Here is a 14,978-nt window from a genome sequence, read left to right as displayed (position 1 = left end):
GGGCTGTTTATTACACTAGTCCCAAAAGTCTAATAACAACGTTTTCTTATTCGTAGGCTCAACAACCTTAGGAATTGAATTGAATTTTGGTTGTTTGCTTCATTTAGTTGAGTGTCCAAGCGTTTTAACCATTTATTGTAATCTACGGAAGAGGTAATTTTGAGTATCATCATTGGGGATGTACATGAATTTTTCGACCATTGTCTTATCCCTTTATTTAAAATCTTTGCTTTTTCAGTTCTGACACTCTACAAATATTAATGTTCGTTTGTCCTTCTGATTTAAGAGCTTCGCTTTTTTGGATGTTGTCATCCTTGTTATCATTAACAGTCTTTTCTTGTGTTTTAAAATGTTGGGTATTTTTAGATGAATGGCAGGATTTCATTGATATACCTTGACTTGACCTCATTTTATACATCAATAAAATATGTTGTGCAACTTTGGTTAGTGTCATTCCTGTTTCAATGTTTTGACACTAGTTGTCTGTCAAATTCAGCACGCCAAAAATATTATAAGAACAAATATATTCAAATTAAGGCATTTATAAAGTCTTATTTTTCATGTAAAGTATCTGTTTAATAATTTATAATTTGTATTAGAACCAATAAGGTTTCATTAATTGGTCAATGGTTTAGCTATTCAACTCTCGCCCCCTATATTTTTATATATATTGTCTGTTTGTTTGTGTATTTCTGCCGATATAGCTATTCTTTACAGTAAAGCTTCTAGTAGGTTAAAAGAAAGTTTTTTTATATCTATTTTTGAGGTGGGTACTGGGTAACTCTGCCTTTGCAAGAAAAATCACAAGAATAAATTACAAGATTTTAGTCGAATACACTTTAAAAAAAGAATTATTAAAACCAAAGGACGTAAGACACATAGCTATAGAGTAGCTGCGTTACAAAACAAAATATAGCAGGAATTTAAACTATGCAAAATATTGACATACACTGTTTTAAACAATAATATTGATGTAATATAGTTTTAATAACATTTTCGTTATAAATCCTATTATATAAAGTAGTAAGCTTTTTTTGTCTGTAGCGAAGGATCTCACTAACCGCTTAACTGATATGGTTATCTTTTACAGTGGTAGCTTCTTATATGACAAGGGAAGGTTTTTAACTAATTGGGGGGGGGAGGGTTTCTCTACCCTCCCAATAAAAATGACCCCCCCTTCCCCCCAAAAAATATATTTTTTTCTTTTTAAGTTTAACCTTGAACCTTGAATACTAGGGGCGTTGCCGCTAGTATTATATAAAGTAGTAAAGTTTTTCGTCTAGCTTAAGTTTGAGTTCTCCATTTTATGAAAGCTTCTCACCTGGATTGTTTTAGGCTTTTTAGTTTTAATATGTAAGTTTGTTTTTTGGCTATTTAGAGCTCCTATATGCTAGGAGAGCAGCTATTGTTAGATGGATCTATAGTATAGATGTATATACAGATTACTACCACCCACCCCCTTTTCCATGGATCTTTTTCGTCTGCTATCAAATTGTTTTCTGTTACTTGGCTGTGTTAAGATTCCCGACACTATTGGTTGATTTTCATAGACCCAATTTAGAGTCGGCACAAGGTCCTTTGGATGGGGCCATACAGTTATTTAACCCCTAACCCCTCTAGTGTTTTACTCTAATGTTAAAACTTAATTTAATGTTTCATTAAAATAGACAAAATTCGGTTCTTTATCATAATTGCTTTAAATTTAACAATCAAAGTTATTTTTTTTACAGAAATTTTTAAAAAGCAAAGTCACGATTGGAAAATATTAAACCCGACTTCCTAAAAAAGAATTAAATAAAATATTTGATAATAATAGCTTTAAAGTTAGCTTTTTTAGGGTATAATTTATCCTTATAATAAAGTAACAAGATGTTTGTGTGTCTGTGTGTCTGTGTGTTTGTGTGTTTGTATGTTTGTACCGAAGGATCTCGCTAACCGCTGAACCGATCGGGTTCTCCTTAACAGGGTAGATTCTCATATGTCCCGGGAAGGTTTATAACTATTTTGGGGGAGGGTACCACCACCCTCCCTAGAGAAAATAATTTTTTTTAAATTTCTTAATTTTAGAAAGAGAGTTCAACGAAAAACAAACGTCAAACGTAATTTTTTTTTACTTTTTCTTTTAAAATCTAAAATAAGAAATTGAATTATTAAATTCGACTCTCTCCTCCTCAAGTGCCCCTAGAGGCCTCTAGGGGCGTAGCCGCTAGTAAATTATATAGTAATATTTTATAAAATTTGTCAAAAAACGAAGCATATTATGTTTATCAAGGAAGGCAATATCCATAGAAGTGAAGACTTACAAATTAATTAACAAACATTAAAAAAAGTTAAAGAAAAATGGTAAAATGCTAAATAAGAATTAAGAAGGATATGTCAATGGCTAATAAATTGACATACAACGCCAATGATGATGCACAAAATTACCCCTACTGTAGATTAAAATTAGTTGGTGAAACGTTTGAATGAACACTCAACTTGATAAATCAACCAATTAAAACTCATTAAAGTCCCCAAAGTTGTTAAGCCAACGAATAAGAAAACGTTATTATAAAATTTTGGGGACTAGTGTAATAAATAGCCAATTGTCCCCTCTTTTTCTGATTTTTATAGAGATTTTACGGTTAAAATTCGTCCTATGAAATCTAGTTGATTAGTTAAATTTACAGAAATAAAATTTTTAATAAAAAAGTTAAAAAAATCAACATCTTTAAAATTAAGGTGTAGACTTTTTGTAACAAATACTTAAATTTTACCTAATTGATACAGTAATCATCAAGCAAGGTTAAAAATCGTTTAGATGATTTTAGCATGCTCAAATTAAAAATAAGATCAATCTGTCATTTTTAACCCATAAATAAGAAAACGTGTTTATAAAACTTTGGGTACCAGTGTAATTTACAGTCCAATGTCCCCTCCCTCCCTCCCTTCTAATACCTATTTATTTATTGAGCAGCGTGAAGAGGAAATGCGGAGTAATTTTATATTCAAAAACATTTCCACAATTTCAAGTTGGGTTATTTCTAAGTTTCAGGCAAGGCTATTTATTCTGAATAATAATTATATTAATAGTACAGGAAATATTATGTAAGATAATAGAAATTTGAAATACTAGCAACTACGCCCCTATAGACCTTAAGGGACACTTGAGATATGATGGGGGGGGGATATTTAAATAAAATAAAAGAATTTATGGAAATTTTTATATAGAAGCCAATTTTCTTGGTAGGGTAGTTGTACTCTTCCTCAAAATAGTTATAAACCTTTCCAGTAAGCAAGATCTTCAAGTCAACGAATAAAAGAATGTGTTTACTTTGTTTACCAGATTAATTAACAGTACATTGTCCCCTCCCTTCCACATTATCCAACAACAACTTACATTACAAATAATCGTCAGGATATAGTAAAATATCAGTAAAAATTAGATTTGAACAATTTAAAAATTATTTTTATCAAATTGGACCAATTCAATGATTGAAAAGGAAAACCTTTGAAGAAATTATTTTGCAAAATATATTTTTGCAAAAATAAAATCAAGGAAAGGGATAGAATGCTGGAGTTTTTGGCAAAAACGTGTAAATAAATAAAAGGGAATTAAAAGTAAGGTTTTATACTCTATTATCATGTTAAAAAATTATTATAGAACCCCTACGTCCCTGGTTATATTTACATAAATCATTATATTTACTTTTTTGCAGGGATTACAGCTTACTCGCATACAAGTGTGGCTACTCTATAACCTGATATACTAGGAATTCCCTCAAAGAACCATGTCGAGCACTGAAGCCCTCCCTTTTTTTTTAAAATAAATTGAAAATACGAAGGATTAGTTTTTCGTGTGTTTGTGTTTTCTTTATGTTAGGTACTAGCGGCTACGCTCCTAGAGGCCTCTAGGGACACGTAAGATTGTTTCTTTTTAATCTATTTTAAAATCAGCTAGTTACAAAAAAATTTTTTCTCGCCGATAGATGGTGTTAGTTAAGTTTTCAGCTAATTGCAAAAATATCCGCAGGGCAGCGTTTTTTTATCTTTATTAATTTTGTTTGCACCCTCCAAAAAAAGCCTTCCCTGGATCTATGAGAAGATACCCTGTTAAGGAGAACCCGATCGGTTCAGAGGCTAGCGAGATCCTTAAACACAAACACACAAACACACAAACAAACAGACAATCAGATATCCTGTTACTTTAATGTAAGGATAGGCCCCGCCCGCTCTAAATATGGAAGGGGAAAACATATTGAAAAGATATGCTGCTATTAACATATTGATTCTTTTTTATATTTTTGTTTGTTTTTCAAGAATACTTTAGCTACTTTTCAATGATGTCATAGCAGTTTTGCATTCTTATTAAAAAAAATGGTATTCCTAACCAAGCATGATAATCATAGATAATCACAATAAAGTTATTTAGAAAGGGTCCCATAATAATCATTTTTCTCGTATTCATTCGAATCCGGTGAATAGGAACCGGTTCTCATCCATACGAAAAAACTATGTCTAGCATCGTATTATATCCAGTTTTCTACGAATATAGAAATGTACAATCATAAGATTAAAACCAGTTTTTTTAGCCGGTGCCTCCGGCACCTCGGGGCTAAAAAAACTAGTTTTAATCTTATAATTGTACATTCTATATCCGCGGAAAGCCGTTTAAAATACAATACGAGAAATAACTATTCTCGTATTCATTCAAAATCAATTAATATCAGATGGATTAGAAACGGTTCTCAGCCATACAGAAAAAATATGTCTAGCATCGTATTAGATACAGTTTTCTACCAACATAAAAATGTTCAATCATAAGATTAAAACCAGTATTTTTATCCTGAGCCTTTGGCATCTCGGGACTAAAAAAAACTGGGTTTAATCTTATACTTGTACATTTTATATCCGCGGAAAGCTGTTTATAATACGGTGCGAGAAATACCTATTCCCGTATTAAATTTCTTGTTGATATAAAAAACTTTTTTTTGTTTTGTTTAAATAGAATCTAATAGATCTAAATTAGATATTTTATTGATGTTTTGACTACAAAATCTGTTATTTTCAGAAATTTAGTGAAAATGTGTGAGATTTGATAAAATATTTGTTTGTTAAAATAATTCTGAAAAAGTGTGTTATCCCATCTTCTAGTTGAATAGTGTGTGTTAGAAAAAATCTTCAAAATAAGGTATGTTGAATTTTTAATAGCAAGTCTATTCTATAAATGTATTTGTGAATTTGTCGGTTTTTCTGTTTAAATTGAAATACATTGGAGAAACTCAGGATAAATATTAAATGTTGATTGGAACGTTTGGACACTACTTCTTGGAATGAAAATTCAGCAAAAATACCAAACATTATTTGGACTAACGAATGAGATCTAAAGACTTTTTGTACCATAGTAATTTACATCCAAATGTCCCAATGGAAATATATTTTTAACTGGCACTATAAAAGATAGATGTAAAAAATCTGTATGAGCATTTACTCTAAAACTAGTTTTGTACGTTAGTCTTTTGGCTATTTCTGTAAAAAATATCTTTTTGTAATATTTTCAAACTTAGATTTTTTATTGTCATAAGTTATCAATTGTAGAATATACTGGTTTTAATAACACTTTTTGTCGTTCGTTGGTTTAAAAATTTGGGGACTTTTATCAAATCCAATTTTTTTTCACCAAGGTTTTTTTTGTATTGTTATTAGCTGTGTACATAAATTCATCGTCATTTGTCCTATCTCTGCCAATTAAATAACTATTAAAATTAATTAGATAAGTAATAAGAAATATTGTAATTTTTTATTGAAGGAATATATTTCTATTTCTCAAGAGTAAAAAAAAGAGTTTTTACAACAACGATAATTTTCTACTATGTAGCTTAAACTTAAACATATTATCAACATAAATAAATATGTCAGCCATTGCCACATTTATCTAATTGCCATTGCCACATTGTCATAAACCACTGTGGAAAAGTATGCTCTTGGTATTAGAGTAAACCACTAGAGAGGGAAAAGGGTTTATATAACTGTATCCCCCCCCCCCCAACCAGACACCCTGTGCCGACTTTCAATTGGGTGTTTGAAAATCAACCAATATCGTCGGGAATATTAACAAAGCCAATTTGCAACAAAAGTGCAGAAAGCAATTTGCTAGCAGACGAAAAAGGTCCCCAAAAGAGGGATCCAGTTGTTGTATGGCTATACATCTATATTAACAGATTTATTCTCCAGGTTAAAATTTGTTTTTTTTGCTAACGTTTAATAATATTCATATTTTGAAAACACTTTTTTGGGAAGGTTGATGAATTTTTTATGAAATGAGAAAGCTTGTTTCTGTTTCAACCTAAGCAGGAATATTGGAATATACAAAACTAACGATCGCTCCTCTAGCATCTAGAAGAGTAGAAAAATAGCCTAAAACCTATTCAAGAATTGAATTTGAAATACAAATTAGCCTAAAACCATCCCAGAACATATGTGAAGCTTCCCTAAAATGGAGAACCCAATCGGTTTAGCAGTTATAGAAATCTCAAGCTACAGACAAAAAACCTTACTATTTTATATTATAGGATTAAACTTAATCATCATTTATGTTATATAATTATTATTCCTATTATTTAAAAAGTAGTAATGGTCTTTTTTGTTTGATGGTTAAGATCTCGCTTACTTCTTCCCTTCCCTGTCCTAATAGAAGGCCCCTAGAGGCTAGGTGCGAAGATACTAGCAAAATAATAAACACCATGAATTTACACAGAAAATGCACTCTTTAAAATCAATTACTTACTTAATGACATTGTTTTCTAGCTTTTAGTTTTAAGCTAACTTCTGCAAATCGTGCCATAATGTTAAGTAATAGAAACAATAAATTATTATTACAGCTCAAACTAATAATTGTTCTCTTTATTCTCCTGTTTATTGAGGACCTCTTATAATAAACTTCTCAGTATGGCTTCAAGATCGATTAATATCCACTGGATTAGAACCAGTTTTTGGCCATACTGAAAAATAATGTATTATATTGTATTATGAACAATTTTCTACTAATACCAAAAAAATCTTGAATAAATACCAGTTTTGGCTTTATAATTACTTCAGTATATTACTTTTTACTTTTTTCCTGAAATTGATCCAATATCAATATGATATTGGTAATAGTATCATCAAAACTAAATTTTATAAGGATATTTTGTGTTAATACAAAATATCCAAATAAGTTGATATATGAGGTTGAATTATTTCAAGGCAATATCTTGTGAAAGTGTCGGTTTGCCTTCCAAAAATAGAACAAAAAATGTTCTTTGTAAAGGAGAACTTAACAGTTTAAGTACAGATAATCTTAATAAAGTCGTATTTTTTTCTGCCTGTCGGTTAAGATCTCGTTTATCACCAAACCTGATCAAGACATATTTTTAAGCGAAGCTTTATATAGATCCAAGGATAGTTTTAGGCTATTTTACTTATAAAAGCTAACATTTCATCCCATCCCTACCCCCTTTATACATACAGAGCCCCTTGATGCTTGGAACGAAGCCGCTTGATAAATAAAATTAACTAAGTTGACGTAGGAGTGATTATTGAAATTGTTATTGTTTTCCAAACTGTCGCGTGTGTAATACCGTAGGGACATCAGAAAGTTTCAGGTTGGCCAATAATAACGTTTAGTTTTAGTTAAAAAGGAGGCAGTTTCTTTTAAAGTGATTATGAATGACACATTAATGAATCAAAGTCACTCAAAAATCAGCCGCCTGACGTCATAAACATGAGGGAGATGAGAGTAGAAGTGGGAAAGAAAACCTCTAAAAGAGATGGATAATCCCTCATTTTTATGACGTCACGTGGATGATTTTTGAGTGACTTTCTACCCACTACGTTGGAGGTCCTCCCTACATCGAATGGTGGAACCTAAAAATTGCAGGCAGTATTTCCTTGAAGGGTTGACTACTCCCATCAAAACATACTTATACTTTCCTGCCAAGAAAATGCAAAATAAAAGTAATATTTTAAACAATTTTACAGGAACACTTTCCTTTAGTCTTGAAACCTCTCTTTCTCCTCTCCTCATAGAATTATTTATGAAGCTAGAAATGTTCTCCCAGAGTAAAAGTGTGTTCATAATACTGCAATTTTACATATTAGCCAAGGCCTCCAAAAATGTATTTAAATGGTTAGGTTAATTTTAATGAAAGTAAATAACTCTACAACTCCATCAATCAAAGGGAAACATAATTATTTGGCTGCTGTTAAAGACAGAAGTCTAAGACTGTTTGTTTTTTAGCTATCCTTTTTATTTCTATAAACTGTTTTAGAATATAAGATTTGCTACGGATGAATGTTATTTTCATAAAGCAATGAAAAGTATAAAAAGATATAAATTGATGGAGTTTGATTTCTAAAGCTTACTAAATATGAAGTTTAACTATTTACTAGTTAATAAGTCCCTAGTGTTTGGGTGAGGGGGAGATGAAGGATCACCCTCCATTATCATTTTAGATTTTTGTTAAAGGTAAAGGTACCCTCCCCCAAAATAGTCAAGAAATAAACCTGACCATACGTTTAAAAAACTTCACTGAAAGGGAAAAGGTTGACAGACACTAGGACAGTAATAGACATACTGCTGCCATTGGGTTTACAAAAGAACTCTGTAAATACTAAATTTTCTGTAATTTCCAAAATAATATTTCCTCCCTGGGCCTAGAGAAACACCTTTCCCTTGAGAGTAAACTGAGAAGAGAAGGAGAATTTAGGGAGGGAGGGGACAATGGCCAGTACATTACACTGGTATCCAAAGTTTTAGAAACATACTTCTCATTTTCAGACTTGTAAACTTCGGGTACTTTAATTGAAATCCTAAGTAATTGGTTTGAAACCTTTTTAAAACTTTGTACCAACAATCTATAAGCAACATGAGGGTAATCTGGTTGATAATCATCGGATATGTACATCAATTTATCTTCCATTGTCTTATTCCTTAAGATCCCTGTGAAGAAATACATTCATCCTTGGAAATTTATAACATTTTAAATTTACTAGCGGCTGCGTCCCTAGTATCTAGGGATATTTGAAGGGATATAAAAAGGGCAAACAAATAGCTTAAAACCATACAAAAACTATTTTATAAATATAAAACAGCCTAAAACCATACCGGTACCTATAAGAAGCTTCATTCTAAAGGAGAACCATATTGGTTCAGTGGTTGGCGAGATCCTTCGCTACAGACAAAAAAAAGCTATCTACTTCATAAAATCCTTATACTAAAGTAACAGGATGTTTGTCTGTCTGTGTGTCTGTACCGATGGATCTCGCTGACCGCTGAACCGATCGGGTTCTCCTTAACAGGGTAGATTCTCATATGTCCTGGGAAGGTTTTTAACTATTTTGGGGGAGGGTACTACCACCCTCCCAAAAGAAATGACAAAAAAATTGAAAATTTTCTTAAAATCTGGGAGACTTCAACGTAACATTAAGAGGTATCCGTAAAATAAAGAATTATCGTAAACTTTAACAAACAAAAACATTTAAAGTGCCACTAGAGGCCTCTAGGGGCGTAGCCGCTAGTAGGATATAAATTACTAGCCGCTGCATTCATAGCTTTCTATTTACAGAAAGAAAGAGAGGGTAAAAAAGTATAAAACCATTAAAATTATTAAATAAAAATAAAAAAATAAGATTAGGTATTTTTTGTTTAACTTATATTATAGATTTTTCTGTCCTTTTTGAGTAAAAATTCATTTCATTTCACATCTTTAAAAGAAATTCGTACAATTTTTGAAGCAAAGACAAAATCTAAAGAAAATGTGTAACTTAAAAAAAATGGGAGGTTTTAATCTATTTAAAGTTTGCCAGATTTTCTAATTTTTAATGAAAGATTTCCGCTGATAAATAATTTATAACAAGGATGGTAACATTCAGAGGTTGCACAGAATAAAAAAAAATATTTTATATGGCATTGCATTAGACATAAATTGATGTACATCCCCAAAGTAGGTGCACAAAATTACCCCTTCTATAGATTATATACAGTGGTTGAAACATTTGTACACTTAACTTAATGATCATCCAATTAAAATTTGGTAAAAGTCCCCAAAGTTGTTAAGACAACGAATGAGAATCGTTACAATAAAACTTTGGGAACTATTAAACAGCCCAATGCCCCCTTCCTCCCTGTATATTGTAGGTATAGGGAGGTAGGGAACAATGGAGTTTACTTTTTTTTACTCCCCAAAGTTTCGTTTCTGAATTCGTTCTGTAATTCGCTAACTTAAATGTTGAAGGTTAGGTGGTTCAAATTAGCAGTGTCCAAACTTTTAATTCGACGTATTGTTTGTCTCATATTTAGGGAAGCAATTAGTTTATCGTCCATTGTCTAATCCCTTATTTTATGGATGAAGTAAATTATAAAGTAGCAATGCTCCTATAGATTTGAGCTCTGTTTATATAAAGCTTAGAAAATAATTTGATCTTTCGCTCTCTATTGATCATAGGCCAATTATGATTGAACTTTTTTGGTGGTTCTATACAGTTTATAATTTTCCATAACAGCATATGCCTATAAAAATTCCCCATACTTTAATAGCTTTATAATCGCATCGTATTATAAATAACTTTCCGAGGGTATAAAAATTTACAATTATAAGAAAAAAAACCAGTTCAACCCAGAGATGCCGAAGGCACAGGCTAAAAAACTAGTTTTAATCTTTTGATTGTACATTTTTATATTCGTAGAAAACGGGGACATAATAATATGCTATACATAATTTTTCAGTATAGCTGAGAACCGGATCTGTCAACTATAAACCTAATTCATTGATTTAGGTTTTTTCTATATATAAAATTTTGTCTTTTTCTACATTGCCTGAACATATTACTTTCTCTTCCCCTAATTTTTATCGCCTTTATTTTCTCTGCCCTATTATTCTCTAATTAGAACAATTCTAACATAGAAATTTATTATAATAAACAAGGATGACAACATCCATAAGAAAGGAAGCACAAATTAGCCATGGATGGACAAAAAACTAAGTGAGTTTTAGAGCACATGTTCATGTGTCATAAAAAATAAAAAATCTGGAAAAAATATGTTTTTATGTGTTTTGAGGCATGAATGATAGCATAAAATTATCTATCTTATAACAGCCAAGAAATTAATATTTACCCCATAATTTTACGAATTAACCGACAGAAGGACGGACATACAGTCAAATTATAGATTATCTTCGCTACCTACAGATATTCAGTAATATTTTAGTAATATTATTGTTGAAGGGTAGATATAGGTTCCTTGTAGTAATTCCTAGTAAGGGGTATAATAGTGACATATCTATGACTACTTGTATCATATTACACTTTTAGAATTTCAAATAATTTATTAATTTTCAAGATACATATCCATGTACCATTGTGTATTTTTACTTTCAACATAATTTATATAGGACAAAAGCGAAGGCATTTTTTGTAGGACGTGAAAACATTTTAGATTATTACGCATAGTGTCATTAAATTAATTTCTATTCATGAAAATTAAGATAACTCGTTGTAAGATAAATAGATAGATAAAAGATAGATTTATTATAGTAATCAGATATCCTAAAAGATAGGACAATGAACGATAAATGTATATACATTTCTTCCTAATAAGAATAATTGGTAGATTAAAATTATTGGTTAAAAAGTTTGGGCACTACTTGTTTGAATCAAACAAATCTAGATTCAAGAAAAGCCCCCAAAGTATGAAAGAATTTGTTTATAAGGCTTTGGGAACATTATAATTTTCCGTTTAGTGTCCCCTTCCTCCCAGAGGAGATAGATCTCTGATTAATATAAAAATAGATGAATAGATAGATAATAACTTAAAGAAATATTTAAGATTATAAGATAGGTAGATGCTAATTGCCTCGCAATCCTGTGAAAAAATAGTTTAATTAGGTGGTTCTTTAATAATACACAATTATCAGCATTCTAATAAAATATTTGGGTATAGTCCCTTTCGTGGCAGCGCCTCTTAAGGGGCGATTCATCGTAATTTCACAGAGAGGTCATTTTAGGTTAACGTAGGTTAGGTGATTGCACCGTAGGGTTAGACAAACGGCCCCGCAGGGTCCGAGCCTCCCGCAGGAGCTAGAAATAGAAGAAAAGGCTAAAAGCTACTGTTAAAATAAAGAGGCGTTGTCACGAAAGGGACTATACCCAATATTTTAATATCACCATTAAAATTTGGTTATGCTAAATCTTAAACCTAGATAATAGTTTTAATTACTTAACTTGGCAGATTTAATAAAAGTATCAAGAATTGGTAGTTTTATAAAAATACTGGAATAGTTGGTTTAATTGGTAGAAAATTACTTTAAAGAGCCTAACACATACACACATCATATAAAAAAAAACAAGAATAACATCAATAAAGGCGAAGCCCTAAAATCAGACAAAAAACAAAAATAGATTGTGAAAAATCAGCAGCATATTATTGATTTAGCAGTATGAACAAAATTGCATAGATTTGTTGCAAAATTGTATACTGTTGTACATTGTACGCTTTCTAAAGAGTACCTACCTATAATAATGAAAGGTTTCAAATCGATAGGGCTATTCTAATATGTATAAATTACGAACGTAATTGTAGAAAATCTTGCTTTTAAAAACCCTATTAGATTTTAAATCTGTTTAGATGGAAAACAAGAACAGTTTCAATCCTTTAATTGTTAAAATCATATTTGTTAAGATAGCAATAGAAAACAGTTATGCAGTAATTATTAAACCAGATGTACTGTTTTGAGGGACTAATATATATACATATGTATATAAACAATGAAACGTTGGACTATACTGTTTTTAAATTTCGTTGTATAGAAACTTACAAATAGTGGGTATATGTATAAGACGTTTCAGGTAATCAATAAATCAACCAATTTTAAAGAACAAAAATTACAGACATTTATAAACTGACAGATAAAAGTTAAGTACAGAGAAGCTTTACAATTAGAAAATAAGGAAATTAGTTTCTTTATGCTTTAAATAACCAGAAACTAGATACACCCAATTCTAAACTAATATAAAAATTTCTCTATTTCTACTCCCCTTACTAAACTTAAACTAAAATTTTTATTAACTTAATAGAGTAAAACAATAGAGGGAAGAGGGGTTAAATAACTGCATGTCCCCTTCCCAAGGAACCTGTGTCGACTTTTAATTGGGTCTTTGAAAATCAACCAATAGCGTCGGTAATATTAACACAGCCAAATCGCTATGAAAGAGCGGAAAGCAATATAATAGCAGACGAAAAATTACAGAGGGATCGAAGTAGTTATCTGGTTATACATATATACTACAAATTAGTTCGTAAATTATTATAAATATTTACTTCTTTAATAAGGGAATTATCTGACAATTAATTGTTGCAGGTAGCACAAGACTAAAAGTCAAACTGTTAATCAATAACCTTGCAGATCCAAAAGAACGGTAAAAAGCATTGCTCAAAAAGGATAGGAACTTCTATTATGTAAAACCCCCCCGAAAAATTATTGTTTGTCTATCCGGCTTTGAATCTGTCTGTATGTAAAGCTTAATTTTAAATGAAATCACTTTTATAAGCTAGATAAATGAAATTTCTTCTCTAAACAATAAGTACCCTAAATAAAACTTTGTTTGTCTTTTTGTTTCACTGTTCTTTCGAATATCATCATCCTTGTTATCTTAATCTTAAACTGTACTCGTCTTAGTATAGCTTCGGAACCGATTATTATCAACTGGATTAGAACCGGTTCTCAGAACTGAATAAAAATTAAATTAAAACCAGTTTTTGGTGCATACCAAACTTGTTTTAATCTTATATTTTTGCATTTTAATACCCGCATAAAGCTTTTACGATGCGATAAATAACTATTCTGAATATCCATCCCTCTTTGTTTCTTTGCTGGCAGAAACTTTCTTTCGTGAATAGTTTTGTTGCTTGTAGGCAAATTTTTGCCAGTATATTCAAACAAGGATTTAATGTGTACAGAAGTCGCGCAGCTTCAAACCAGGAAAGACAAAAATACATGTTTATGAAATCGAAGATTTTACCCATACGGTCAGTCTGTCCGTTTGACAGTCTTTTTCTATCTTTAAAAATGTTAGAAATGCCCAAACCTTGCATGAGGATTCCTGTACTTTTATGGATAAATTTTAGGCGTAACAACTTTATTTTTATTATCAGAATAGCCAAATTTAAACAGAAATTATATATATATATATCACCTACAAAAAGCTAAATAATGCAAATTTTATTTAAATTTTGGTTTTATTAGTATCATACTAACAGAAAATGTAAGTTTAGAGGAGGTTTGGTTGTAATGGTTTTGATGCTTATCGTTTTGTTTAGAGTAGGCCCTACGCTGACCATAGAACAATTAGAATAGAATATTCATGTGACTTCAGAGATAGATCAGTGAACGATAAATTTGTCTTTCTTTAAATTTCTTAATTTGATATTCTGCCTGTAATAACTAATAGATAAATAAGGTAGAAAGGGTGTAAATTATTTCAACTACAATTATATATTAAATCATGATATTTTTTTTGCAATTGTGCTTTTAAAATATGAATTTATCTTTTTTTGTTCTAAGATGCTCAATTACACATACACGCACACACACTCACACACACACACTCACACACACACACACACACACACACACACACACACACACATAAATGAAAGCAAACGCCAATCCTATTCTTTACTGCAGACAAACAAAAACTCTGCAGTTTCCCTTATACTTGACCCATGAAAAGTTTTTTCTAGCTGCCCTCCCCGCTCCCCCAAAAAATATGAAAGGGAGAGGACTTAAATTGATTGGTTGGTTCAAACAAGTAGCCTCCAAACATTTCGTCCAATAATTTAAATATGGTGCTTCCCCCGTCTTGTTTTGATACATATTAAAAGATTTTTTTCAAGATAGGGGGAGTGGTTCAAAAAGACTTGAATAGAAAATGGCGAGTAATAGAAGAAAAGCAATCTATCT

General features: G+C 31.0%; 1 protein-coding gene across 9 annotated transcripts in view; it reads left to right on the top strand.

Moving 5' to 3' along the window:
- The first annotated feature begins 5,030 nt into the window (after positions 1–5,030).
- Positions 5,031–14,978, top strand: part of LOC145324772 (uncharacterized) — a 238,699-nt gene continuing 228,751 nt past the window's right edge. For 8 of the 9 annotated variants that reach the window (XM_080167407.1, XM_080167403.1, XM_080167404.1 and 5 more), the window contains exon 1: positions 5,032–5,170. The gene's annotated coding sequence lies outside the window, so the exon portion shown is untranslated. Of the gene's footprint in view, positions 5,171–14,978 lie in introns of all 9 variants that reach the window. The other variant, XM_080167400.1, reaches the window with a different exon arrangement.

This window comes from Acartia tonsa, chromosome 7, assembly GCF_053477335.1.
Source record: "Acartia tonsa isolate MP-2025a chromosome 7, ASM5347733v1, whole genome shotgun sequence".
Taxonomy (NCBI): domain Eukaryota; kingdom Metazoa; phylum Arthropoda; class Copepoda; order Calanoida; family Acartiidae; genus Acartia; species Acartia tonsa.
The sequence above is the reverse complement of the archived record's forward strand: the minus strand, read 5'-3'. Positions and strand labels throughout refer to the sequence as shown.